At 37.1% G+C, this 10803-nt stretch overlaps 1 protein-coding gene across 1 annotated transcript in view; it reads right to left on the reverse strand.

Moving 5' to 3' along the window:
- CELF2 (CUGBP Elav-like family member 2) overlaps positions 1 to 7624 on the reverse strand; it is an 810060-nt gene extending 802436 nt beyond the window's left edge. Inside the window, exon 1 of the mRNA XM_044227896.1 lies at positions 7556 to 7624. The gene's annotated coding sequence lies outside the window, so the exon portion shown is untranslated. The remainder of the gene's footprint in view (positions 1 to 7555) is intronic.
- Between the last annotated feature and the right edge of the window lie 3179 nt (positions 7625 to 10803).

Raw genomic sequence — 10803 nt, forward strand, 5'->3', positions numbered from 1 at the left:
AAGGAAACTTGTATAAGTGGAAATGTTCTGGGCTATCTTTTTTAAATTAACATATAATGTTTTATTTGCCCAAGGGGTATGGGTATGTGAATCATCAGGCTTATACATTTTATAGAATTCATCGTAGTACATACCGTCCCCAATGTCCATAACCCAGATACCCTATCCCTACCCCCCAGCAACCTTCAGTTTGTTTCATAAGATTAAGAGCTGTTTATGGTTTGTCTCCCTCCCGATCCCATCTTGTTTCATTTTTTCCCTCCATATCCCCCATGGCCCTCCACCCTGCCTCTGAAATTCCTCATATCAGAGAGATCGTGCGATATTTGTCTTTCTCTGATTGACTGATTTCGCTTAGCATGATACCCTCTATCGCTGTGTTGGTTTTGCAAGGAGACACATTGGTACAAACTCTTCACACTATACACTTAACATGGGTTCAGTTTATTTTATGTAAAGTACACATCACTTTAGTTGGTTAAAACACTATCAAATATCTTTCAAAATGAGGGCAAAATTTTTGGGGATTTACCCCCAGTCCTTCAATTAAATAGAGGTCAGCTATATAATAGTTAAGTGTAGTATAAAAGAAATCCTCAGAGAATAGTACATCTTCAAAGTGATGGCCTTACTGGGAAAGCATGCCATTACATCTTTATTATAATAGCCTTTCAGAAGATGAATATTCAGAGAGCATTATCTCCCTATAATATCATCTGTAGACTACAGGGCTGTTTTCATATTACAAATACGGTGGAGCTAAACATGAACAGAAGAGCTTGTTCTGTCCATTTCTCTGTGGCCTGCTTACATCATCCCGGAACTAGTAGATTCTGAGGAATGCTATTTGTACTGGTAAAGTGCTATTTTAATAAAAAGTACACGGCAAATTTCAGACTCTATGATGTGGCGATAAAAACAACTTCAGTAAAATGTTTCCCAATTCCTTGAACCTTGCTTTCTTTATTACCACTCATTAGATTACTTAATTATAACTCACTGGATCAGCTTATTGTTCCTCAGGTCAACTACAGTTCCTGAAAGTCTCCTAGAGATCCCAGCAAAGCCACAGTTACCATGTAAGAAAGAACTATCTTACTTCAGATGATCCAGCCCACATTCCAGTAGATTCTGCACATACAGAAAACCAGGAAACTCTCTACTACTGCCCGTATTTGCCATCTAACCCACTGGCTGTGTCTCATCATTTCCAATTATGCCTTATGTCTCCATTTCTCTTGGTACTTTCATCTGAGTCCTTGAAATTGATACCTCTTTGGATAGTCTATTTCAGTTTTTGGTTCTGTTTCTGGATCTGTCTTTCTGAGCCTCCCTGACTCTACTCCCCCACATTTTTGACCCAGTCTCCTGCACTTCTGCACTCAGACCTGGCTTCGGGAACCTAACCCAGAACATAGCCCTAAGCCTACTGATTAGGAAGACAGTGACACCCAACATTCATTAAACAAGTATTTATTGAGCACCTTGTATGTGCTAGGTATATCTAGATGCTAGGGATTCAGCAGTAAATAAAATAGACCAAAATGTCTGCCCTCGTGAAGTATCTATTTTAATGGAGAAAGTTCAACGATAAATTACAAAGTATATGATACACTATAATAGAAATGATGAGTTCTTTGGAGAGAAAGAAGTGAAGGAGGATAAGGAAGATTTGGGTGAGTTGTACTTGTAAAGACAATGGTCAGAGAAGGTGATATTTTGGGAAACACGAAGGAAGTGAGAGAGCAATGGATATGGATATCTAGGAGAAGAAAGATCCAGGCTTAGAGAAGATCCGATGCAAAGATCCTGAGGCAGGAGCAGACCTGGCGTACTCTATCTGTATTTAAGTACATGAATGTGCCTAGAATATTAGGGGCAACAGGAGGAAGGAGTGAGTCAGTGTAGGGTTAGGTTATCCTTATTAGCCCTGGACAGCTCCCTTTCTGTGGTTGTCCCATGGTGATTATTAATATTAACACCTTTCATTCTTAAAAGCATCCAGGTTTAAATGAAAAATTATGTACTCCACCTATTTAGTCAAATTCACAATAGATGAGTATGACATAAAAATTCAAAAGGTACAAAAGGGTATATAGTATAGGACAGCCTTCCTCATTCCTATGCCCCAGTCATCCAGTTTCCTTTCTTGGAAACGACTTCTAAGGTATCTTTATTGCAGTGTTTTGAGTAGAGAAGTAACATCTTCTGACTTACATTGCTAATGGACCACTCAGGCTGCATATTAAGAAGAGACTCCAGCAGAAGCACAGAGCCAGTTAGTAAGTTATTATAAAAATCCAGGTAAGCAAAGAACTCCCTTAACTCAATTACACAAAGACACACAAAAAAGTAGAATCATGTATTTCTTTTACTTTAGAATGAGTTAGCATCTGTATCTTTGGGTTAGAACAACTCTCTTTGAGCCTGCCAATTTTGACCAGTCTCCCCTCATAGTTTCTATCAGAGCACTTGAACTTTTCTTCACAGCACTTAATACAACTTGTAATGATCCATTTTGTGTTCAGGCCTTTCCCCCCCATATCCTTCTTTTTCTTTTACTGTAGTACCATTGACACATAACGTTACATCAGTTTCAGGTGTAAAGCATAGTGATTCAATAACTTACACATTCTGTTATGCTCTCTACAAGTGTAGCTGCCATCTGTCATCATACAGGGCTATTACAATCCCATTGACTATATTCCCTGTGCTGTACCTTTCATCCCTGTAATGTAAACATTCTATCACTGAAACCTGTGTCTCCCACTCCCCTTCACCCATTTTGCCCATTTCCCAGCCCATTCCACCCAGAAACCACCAATTTATTCTATATGTTAATGGGTCTCTTTCTGCTTTGTTTGTTTTGTTTTGTTTTGTTTTGATTCCACATATAAGTAAAATTGTATGTTATTTGTCTTTCTCTGTCTAACTTACTTCACCTAGCATAATACCCTCAAAGTCTATCCATGTATTTTGCCAAAGAAGACATATAGGTGGACAGCAGACACATGAAAAGATGCCCAATATCACTAATCATCAGGGAAATGCAAATCAAGACCACCATGAGATATCACCTTAAAAAGTCAGAATCGCTAGTATAAAAAAAGGAAAGAAATAACAAGTGTTGGTGAGAATATGAAGAAAAGGGAATGTACCCTGTTGGTGGGAATGTAGATTGGTGCAGCTACCATGGAAAACAGTATGGAGATTCCTCAAAAAATTAAAAATAGAACCACCATAAGATCCAGTAATGCCACTATCAGACCTTAACCCAAAGAAAATGAACTCACTAGTTTGAAAAAATATATGCACTCCTACATTTATGACAGCATTATTTATAATGGCCAAGATAGGGAAGTAGCCCAAGTGTCCCAAACAAATGAATAAAGATGATGTGGTGTATGTAAATAATGGAGTACTACTCGGCCACAAAAAAGAACAAGATCTTGCCATTTGCGGCAGTTTAAGTTTTTGAACATAGGAACCATATCTGTTTCTTTAGCCAAGGTATCTCAGTGCCTTTTATAGAACAGACACTTAAAAACATTTGAATGAATCAATGAATTAATGAAGAAATCACCCGTCCTATCTTGCTACACTTCTTACAATAATAATCTAAGAACTGCTCACCTTCTCTCTACTTCTGTCCATCCACCTAGGTTTCTAAAGGATTAATTAACATTTAGATCAGAATAAAGGGGGAAAAAATTAAACAGTTTCTCTGTCTACTTTTATCCTATGTACCTCTCAATCTTTGTTCTTACAAAGACAATAGAAAGCCAGGGAGGCAGGAAGAAAGCAACAGGATTATAAGACGTAGCATAACCAAGCATGTATATATTTACAGTGGAAATATAAGATGGGTATATTAGACAGTTTCAGTAATAGGCATTAGACAACATTCCCATTTTACAGTTATAATATATTTTATATTATTAATATGTAGATTATAAAGTGGCATGTTTGAATTATTTCATTACTAGAAAGTGTTAGGGACAGGTAAACACTCGAATATTTTTATGTGTTCAAGAAAAGCATTGCTATAGATTTTAGTTTCAAGGAGAGAAGTGTTCTCTTTATTCTCTTGGGTCACATGTGGAAGCATCTCAACAGATGGTAGAACAGCATTCTTTATATACACTTACTGTTCTGTTGCAATGATTCTCTCTAGTCCTGTGGGCATTACTACAGCAGTGACGTGAGAAGAGGTTATGCCATGGAGGGACTGGCCTACGCACACTCTGACTCTGCCCAGTGCACAGGCCAGGACTTGCAGCTTATTAGCTCATCATTTTGTTTAAACCCCTTGAGCACAGTGCCTGCCCACACAGACATTCCCCTTTCTCTTCCTTGAAAGTGACCCATCTTCAGCTAGGCAGAATCAAAAATACTCAGCTGTCTGATGGGGTGACTTCCTCTTTGCAAAGATGAGGAGACAGAGGTCCAAGAAGATTAGCTAAAAAAGTCAGTGGTAGTAAGTAAGGACTAGGATTGATATCTCTTGTTATCCAGCTTAGTATTTCTTACTCCTTTTCTTATTATAGTGAAAAAAATACAATATTGTGACTGTATCGATAATAACAGTAATTTTTAAGAACCAAGAGAAAGAGACACACAGACATGACTAGAGAAAAATTACTGAAGCAAATGCGGGAACTGAAGAACATGCCAGTTTCAAGAAGTCAGAAACAATGCATCAGAATTTTTCTTGATCCTGAGATCCCCACACTATGCGAAGTTTTCCAAAGTCTCCTTAATAAAATCACACTTCTTAGTCTACCACTTAAACTTCTACTACATTGTAAGTCCCTTGATGACCAAGAGATGGCTTTTTCATTTTTCAGTTGCCTACAGATACTAACGTAGTTGATGCTTAGTAAAAACACTTATACTGAATTGAGCAAATGACATATTTTCAGAAAGCATGACTTATACATTAACATTGTCTTTATACTTTTATTCCAGCATCCTATATAATTCTGTGTGTACATCTGTGTGTGAAATAACAATGTTTACTCTCTCTATAAGGTATTTTTCTACTTCAATATGGAGTGCAATTATAAGGTAGAGACTATGCCAAATGCTACAAGAGTTAGATGGCAAGTGTAGAACTGCTGTTAAAGAATTTTGCTCTTGAAATTGTAATGTCATAAGCACTCCAGCAAGGGGAGAAGAAAAGACATTCTGACATTATGCACGCTTAGATACTGGGATGTGGGGTTATTACTGGTTCTTTTTCTATTGAAAAAATGGATAGGGTAAAATCTAACTAAAGTAATTTCAGTGTTATTCAATATTTTATTAATGGGGGAAAGCATCATTTTAACTGCAGCCATCTACAGAATTATGGACTGATTACTAGTTCAAATGACAGAGTCCTACAGTGAAACCCATAATTTCACATTACGTTCTGCAAGAGATGATAGCAGTTCTTCACATATAATGGTATTGCGAGCCCAGAATCTTGTTAACACTCATAGTCTGAGAGGTTGTGCTTATCTTCTCTCATTCTTATTTTGAATCAGAAAGAAATTTTTTTCAGAGATCTATTGTCCTTTATTCTTAATATATGGGACTTTGGTCAATTAGACAGTTTCACAGAAGAAACACCTTGGGTAACAAATTTAAGGATTTAAGTAGAAGGGTAAAATTACAAAGAAATGAATCTTTAAAAAAATGAAGAAATGCCCGTGCTGTGGTTTGACTTGTATTTAGCTCTTTGTAGCTATTTCTAGTCGCTGATTCTATGGAAAGTAGCTTCAGTTAGTTGCTTGTTACTGGGCAACAATTTATTCCAATTATAACTGAAATGTTCCTAATAGACAGTTACTGGTGGATAAAAACAGATTGTAAAAACGAACTATTAAATACATAGTATTTTCTCTTGATGCAAGAGGCAGAAATTATTCTAACAATTGACATTTTCTAATGTTCCCAGGTCTTTTCAGACATTTCAAGTGATTTGGGGGGCACTGGTGAGGACCCAAGGGGCGGCATGGTTCAGAGCTGTTAAATGTAGAAATGACACAATTAGATAGAAGAGGTACAGAGACGGGGAACCAAATGTTACCAGCGTATGGAATGCCACATTCTCTATCAGATGCAAATGGTATACAATGTTCAAACTTTCATAGGAGAGTCTTTAGAAAAAGGGCTTAATGGACATTTGGGAACTGCATTCTCTTTCTGACAATCTCCCTATTATCTTACTTATCTATACTTACCTACTTAAAACAACAACCAAAAAAAAAAACCCAAAAGCCACAAAACACCACAGTTAACAAACAACAATGGAGAACAGCAGAAAATATCCCTTAATATTTTATATGTATTTTTTTAAAGCAAAAAAAGAGAAAATCTTTGTTCCAAAGTTTCTCATCCCAAATCCAGCCAGACTCACGGACAAACCTAAACCTTTCTGTGTATATTCCAGCCTCTGAGGCTAGAATCTGGATAAGCTCAAATAAAGTTTGCCACATGGATATATTTTCAAATGAGATATGTGGTTTGCAAGAAAGATTTCTTTGCTTTCTTCCTTCTTTATAATATTAAAATGCAATAACAAATGTACTGACCATACTTGCCATTGACATAAAATTACATGCAAGGAAGGAAAAGAAGTACTTTGATTGCAGATTTAATCTTGGGAACTTTATCTCATAGTCAACAGTTATGTGTTTTGAAATGTGTCTTAAATGACCTGATCAGTTCTAATGGTAGTAAAAAGAGGTGGTTGCTGAAAATTTACACCACTTAGCTTCAGAATAACAGAATAACAGGCAAGAACATTTTCAGCACCAGTGCCAGGCACAGTATATAGAAATACTTGTTAAATTAAATTGGGTTGAATTAGAATTTGTCCTTTTAAAGAATAACGTTGGCATCGCCACTCAAAGGTCCCCAAATGATCTAGGCTCTCCACAGTTGACTGTCTAATGAACTCCTGACTAGTTACAGATCAAAGGGATTAAAATAGCTTGACTCAGCACTCACTTGAGTCTGTTTCATTATCGGAACTAGGGAAGTCTAGGATAATTACAGTGTTCCTTAAAAAAGTTTCATCGTCGACTTCCTGTTTGGTGAGTAAACAACATAACAGTTATGGTCTGTAACGGACCTATTAAAACCCTAACTCCCCTACGAGCGAGTAAGTTGGAAAACTCAAGAATTCTCCCTGACAGGACACAGAAATGCCAACCCTAAACAATCAACAACTCATTGCCATAGTGCGACAATCTTAACCCTGTTGCAGCTGGGTGACCAGTCAATTTGCAGGGAGAAGCACCGACAGGGTACATAGGAATGCTGCTACTACCCATTATGAGGATGACGCGAAGGTCACATATCAGGCAATTACACCTTTTCATTACATGCTAACCCCTCACGGCAGGAAAGCCACGCTTATGACTGCATTAGACAGACAAAGCCTTCAGCTCTTTAAAAAAAAAAAAAGAAGAAGAAGAAGAAGAAGAAGAAGAAAGAAAAGCCAAAGGGGGGGGGCACAAAAAAAAAAAAAAGAGAAAAGATAAAAAAATTAAATTCGTTTTCTTACCAGCACGTTGCAGCACCAACTCGCTCACAGGAATGTTGCTTTTACAGGTTTCTCTTTTAATTATCCTGGAAGCAGGGAGACAAAAAAAAAAAAAAAAAAAAAAAAGGCAAAGAAGAAGAAGCAGGGTGGTTAAATTAGCGTGCTGGAATCTTTTCAGTTTGTCGCAGAGTAGAAAAATAAAAAAGGAAAAAAAAAGGCTCAGTAATTTAAATTTGCTCTCAGTTCAGGCTGCAACGTTGGGTCCCGCCCCTTCTTCCTGCTGGGTTCCACTACCTGCAAGGCTAGAATTGACAGCTACTGTGCAAACAAAAAAGGCAACAAGCATGCTGGGACCATTCTGACTGCTGTTTGGGTCTCACTTGTCCTGACAACTAAAAATCATCAGTGCAAAGGTATTCTACATTTTCTATTTGAAGCATTTGCATGTAATTCCCTTCCATTTTAATGATATACCATAGCTCATGATGATGGGGTTTGATTTCTGTTTGGGCTTTTTTTTTTTTTTTTCTTCTTTCATTTTTTTCTAAATATGCATAATAATTATAGTTACTATTATTATTTATATTTTTACTCTGATCATCTGTTCAGTGCCATCCTATAGCATTCCTTACTATCCTGTTCTCCTCTCTAAGTCACGTTCTCTCCTGTCTTTTCCTTTTACTCATAAACACTGAAATTTCTAGGGATGATAGAAATACCAGATTATCAGTTTCCAGTTCTCACTTGATTCCTTTCTTTCTTTCTTTTTTTTGAGCATATAGTATTGAAAATAATTCAAGGGACAGAAGGGCCAGGAAGAAGATTCTATAAGCACCAGAATCTTCTTAAATGTTGAAATATTAATGTCAAAAGTCTCCACAACCAAATCCAAAAAGTTCATTTTCGTATTTATGACTGGGGCAAATAGCTACAAATCATACAGAGAAATGTGCTATGCACTGCAAACTTAATGCAAGGCATCCCCTATAGAAAACCACTTTAATTTTACCAACAAAAAAAAATGGCTTCTTAATGTGCAGCGTAACTTGTCAGTTTGTAGCAGAGGAATTATGAAAGGTAATAAAGCTCATCTTTCTATCAGAATGTAAATAGCTTATGGGAAATTTACAACAAGGTTTCCCACTGTTGATGCTAAACTTTCTTTTCAGAGGAGGCTGCCATAGACTACTTTGGTATGGAAGTTATTACAAGCCTGCATGTAGTGAGGATTATACAAGTTTGCTTCTTGACCTGAAGCACTGCTTCTAAAATGTATATAGCATGGGGTCTCCTATTAAAATACGGGATTTTCTTAGCTAGTCCTACTGCTCTAATGTAAAAGGATCATACTCATTGCTGTGTCATGTCACATAGTCGGGGTGGGCAGTTAAGGAGTAAAGAATATAATGCACATGGTTCTTTGCTCGTGGCTGTGAACATGAAGTTATTTGTATATAGGATAATTATTGTATATGAAAGCATTTAATTTACTTTTGCTCGTTAGTTTTCATATTTTTTAAAACAGCTTTCCCTTATCCCTACCTCAAGCCATTGAAATGCATTTCACTATTTCTGCACAATTTGCAGAATCCCTGAAAGTCAATAGTGAGCTTGACTTCATCAAAATCAAAAGCTTCTGCCAGTCAACAAAACAAGGAGCAACCAATGGAATGGGAGAAGATATTTGTAAATGACACCACAGACAAATGGCTGATGTCCAAGGATCTATAAAGAACTCCTCAAACTCAACACCCCCAAAACAGATAATCACGTCAAAAAATGGGCAGAAGATGTGAATGGATGCTTCTTCAAAGAAGACATAGAAAGGGCTAACAGACACATAAAAAATGTTCATCATCATTATCCATCAGGGAGATTCAAATCAAAACCACACTGAGATACCACCTTACACCAGTTAGAATGGCCAAAATTAGTAAGACTGGAAACAACGTGTGTTAGAGAGAATGTGGAGAAAGGGGAACCCTCTTACACTGTTGGTGGGAATGCAAGTTGGTGCAGCCACTTTGGAAAACAGTGTGGAGATTCCTTAAGAAATTAAAAATAGAGCTTCCCTATGACCCTGCCATTGCACCACCAGGTATTTACCCCAAAGATACAGATGTAGTGAAAGAAGGGCCATCTGTACCCCAATGTTCATAGCAGCAATGGCCACAGTCACCAAACTGTGGAAAGAGCCGAGATGCCCTTCAACAGACGAATGGATAAAGATGTGGTCCATATATACTATGGAGTATTATGCCTCCATTAGAAAGGATGAGTACCCAGCTTTTGTATCAACATGGATGGGACTGAAGGAGATTATGTTGAGTGACATAAGTCAAGCAGAGAGAGTCAATTATCATAAGGTTTCACTTACTTGTGGAGTGTAAGGAATAACACAGAAGACACTGGGAGATGGAGAGGAGATGTGAGTTGGGGGAAATTGGAGGGAGAGACAAACCATGAGAGATTGTGAACTCTGAGAAACAAACTGAGGAGCGGGTGTGGGGGGTGGAGTGAGCCTGGTGGTGGGTATTATGGAGGGCACATATTGCATGGAGCACTGAGTGTGATGCATAAACAATGAATTTTGGAACACTGAAAAAAATTAAATTAAATTTTTAAAAAAGAACGAGCTTGACTTAAAGGACTTTGATGTATTTCACTTTTTACAGTGAGATTTTCAAAAAAGAAATGATCAGCCACATAACTTAAAGAAATGTCATTTAGCTTTCTCAATTGGTAAAAATTTAGCAGAATACCAGACATTCTTATTGTCATTTGAAGTTTCATGGTAAAGTTAAACCAACCAAAAATGGAAAGAGTCGAGGAGGTAAAGAGCAAAGCTATATATATGCCTTGTATTATAAACTTTATCGGGATTATTTTTCTGCCAGCAGTGAATGCCTTTGCTCAATTCCCATGAAAAGCGATAGCAAAGAAAAATAAGGCAGGTCAAGTACTCAAGAAGACATGTTAACTTCCCAGGTAGTTAGGCAATCAGCCTTAATGAAACAGTGGTAAATTACACCAATGTGCTAATCATGGTACTGTGTCACAACAGAAAATGGAATAAAACCAACCCATGTCTTGGCTTAGAAAGTGTTATGCATAGATTTTTTTCAAAAGATTTAATTGGGGAGAGATTCTATTTTCCTGAAGCATTCTGTAATTTTAAGTGGCTTTTCCTCAATCTTTTCCTTTTAGGAAAGCATTCTAGAAAGATACATAGCTGAAAATAAGTAGAAAAAAAATTTATGTAGCAGAAA

This window comes from Neovison vison, chromosome 12 (genome assembly GCF_020171115.1).
Source record: "Neovison vison isolate M4711 chromosome 12, ASM_NN_V1, whole genome shotgun sequence".
NCBI classification, from domain to species: Eukaryota; Metazoa; Chordata; class Mammalia; order Carnivora; family Mustelidae; genus Neogale; species Neogale vison.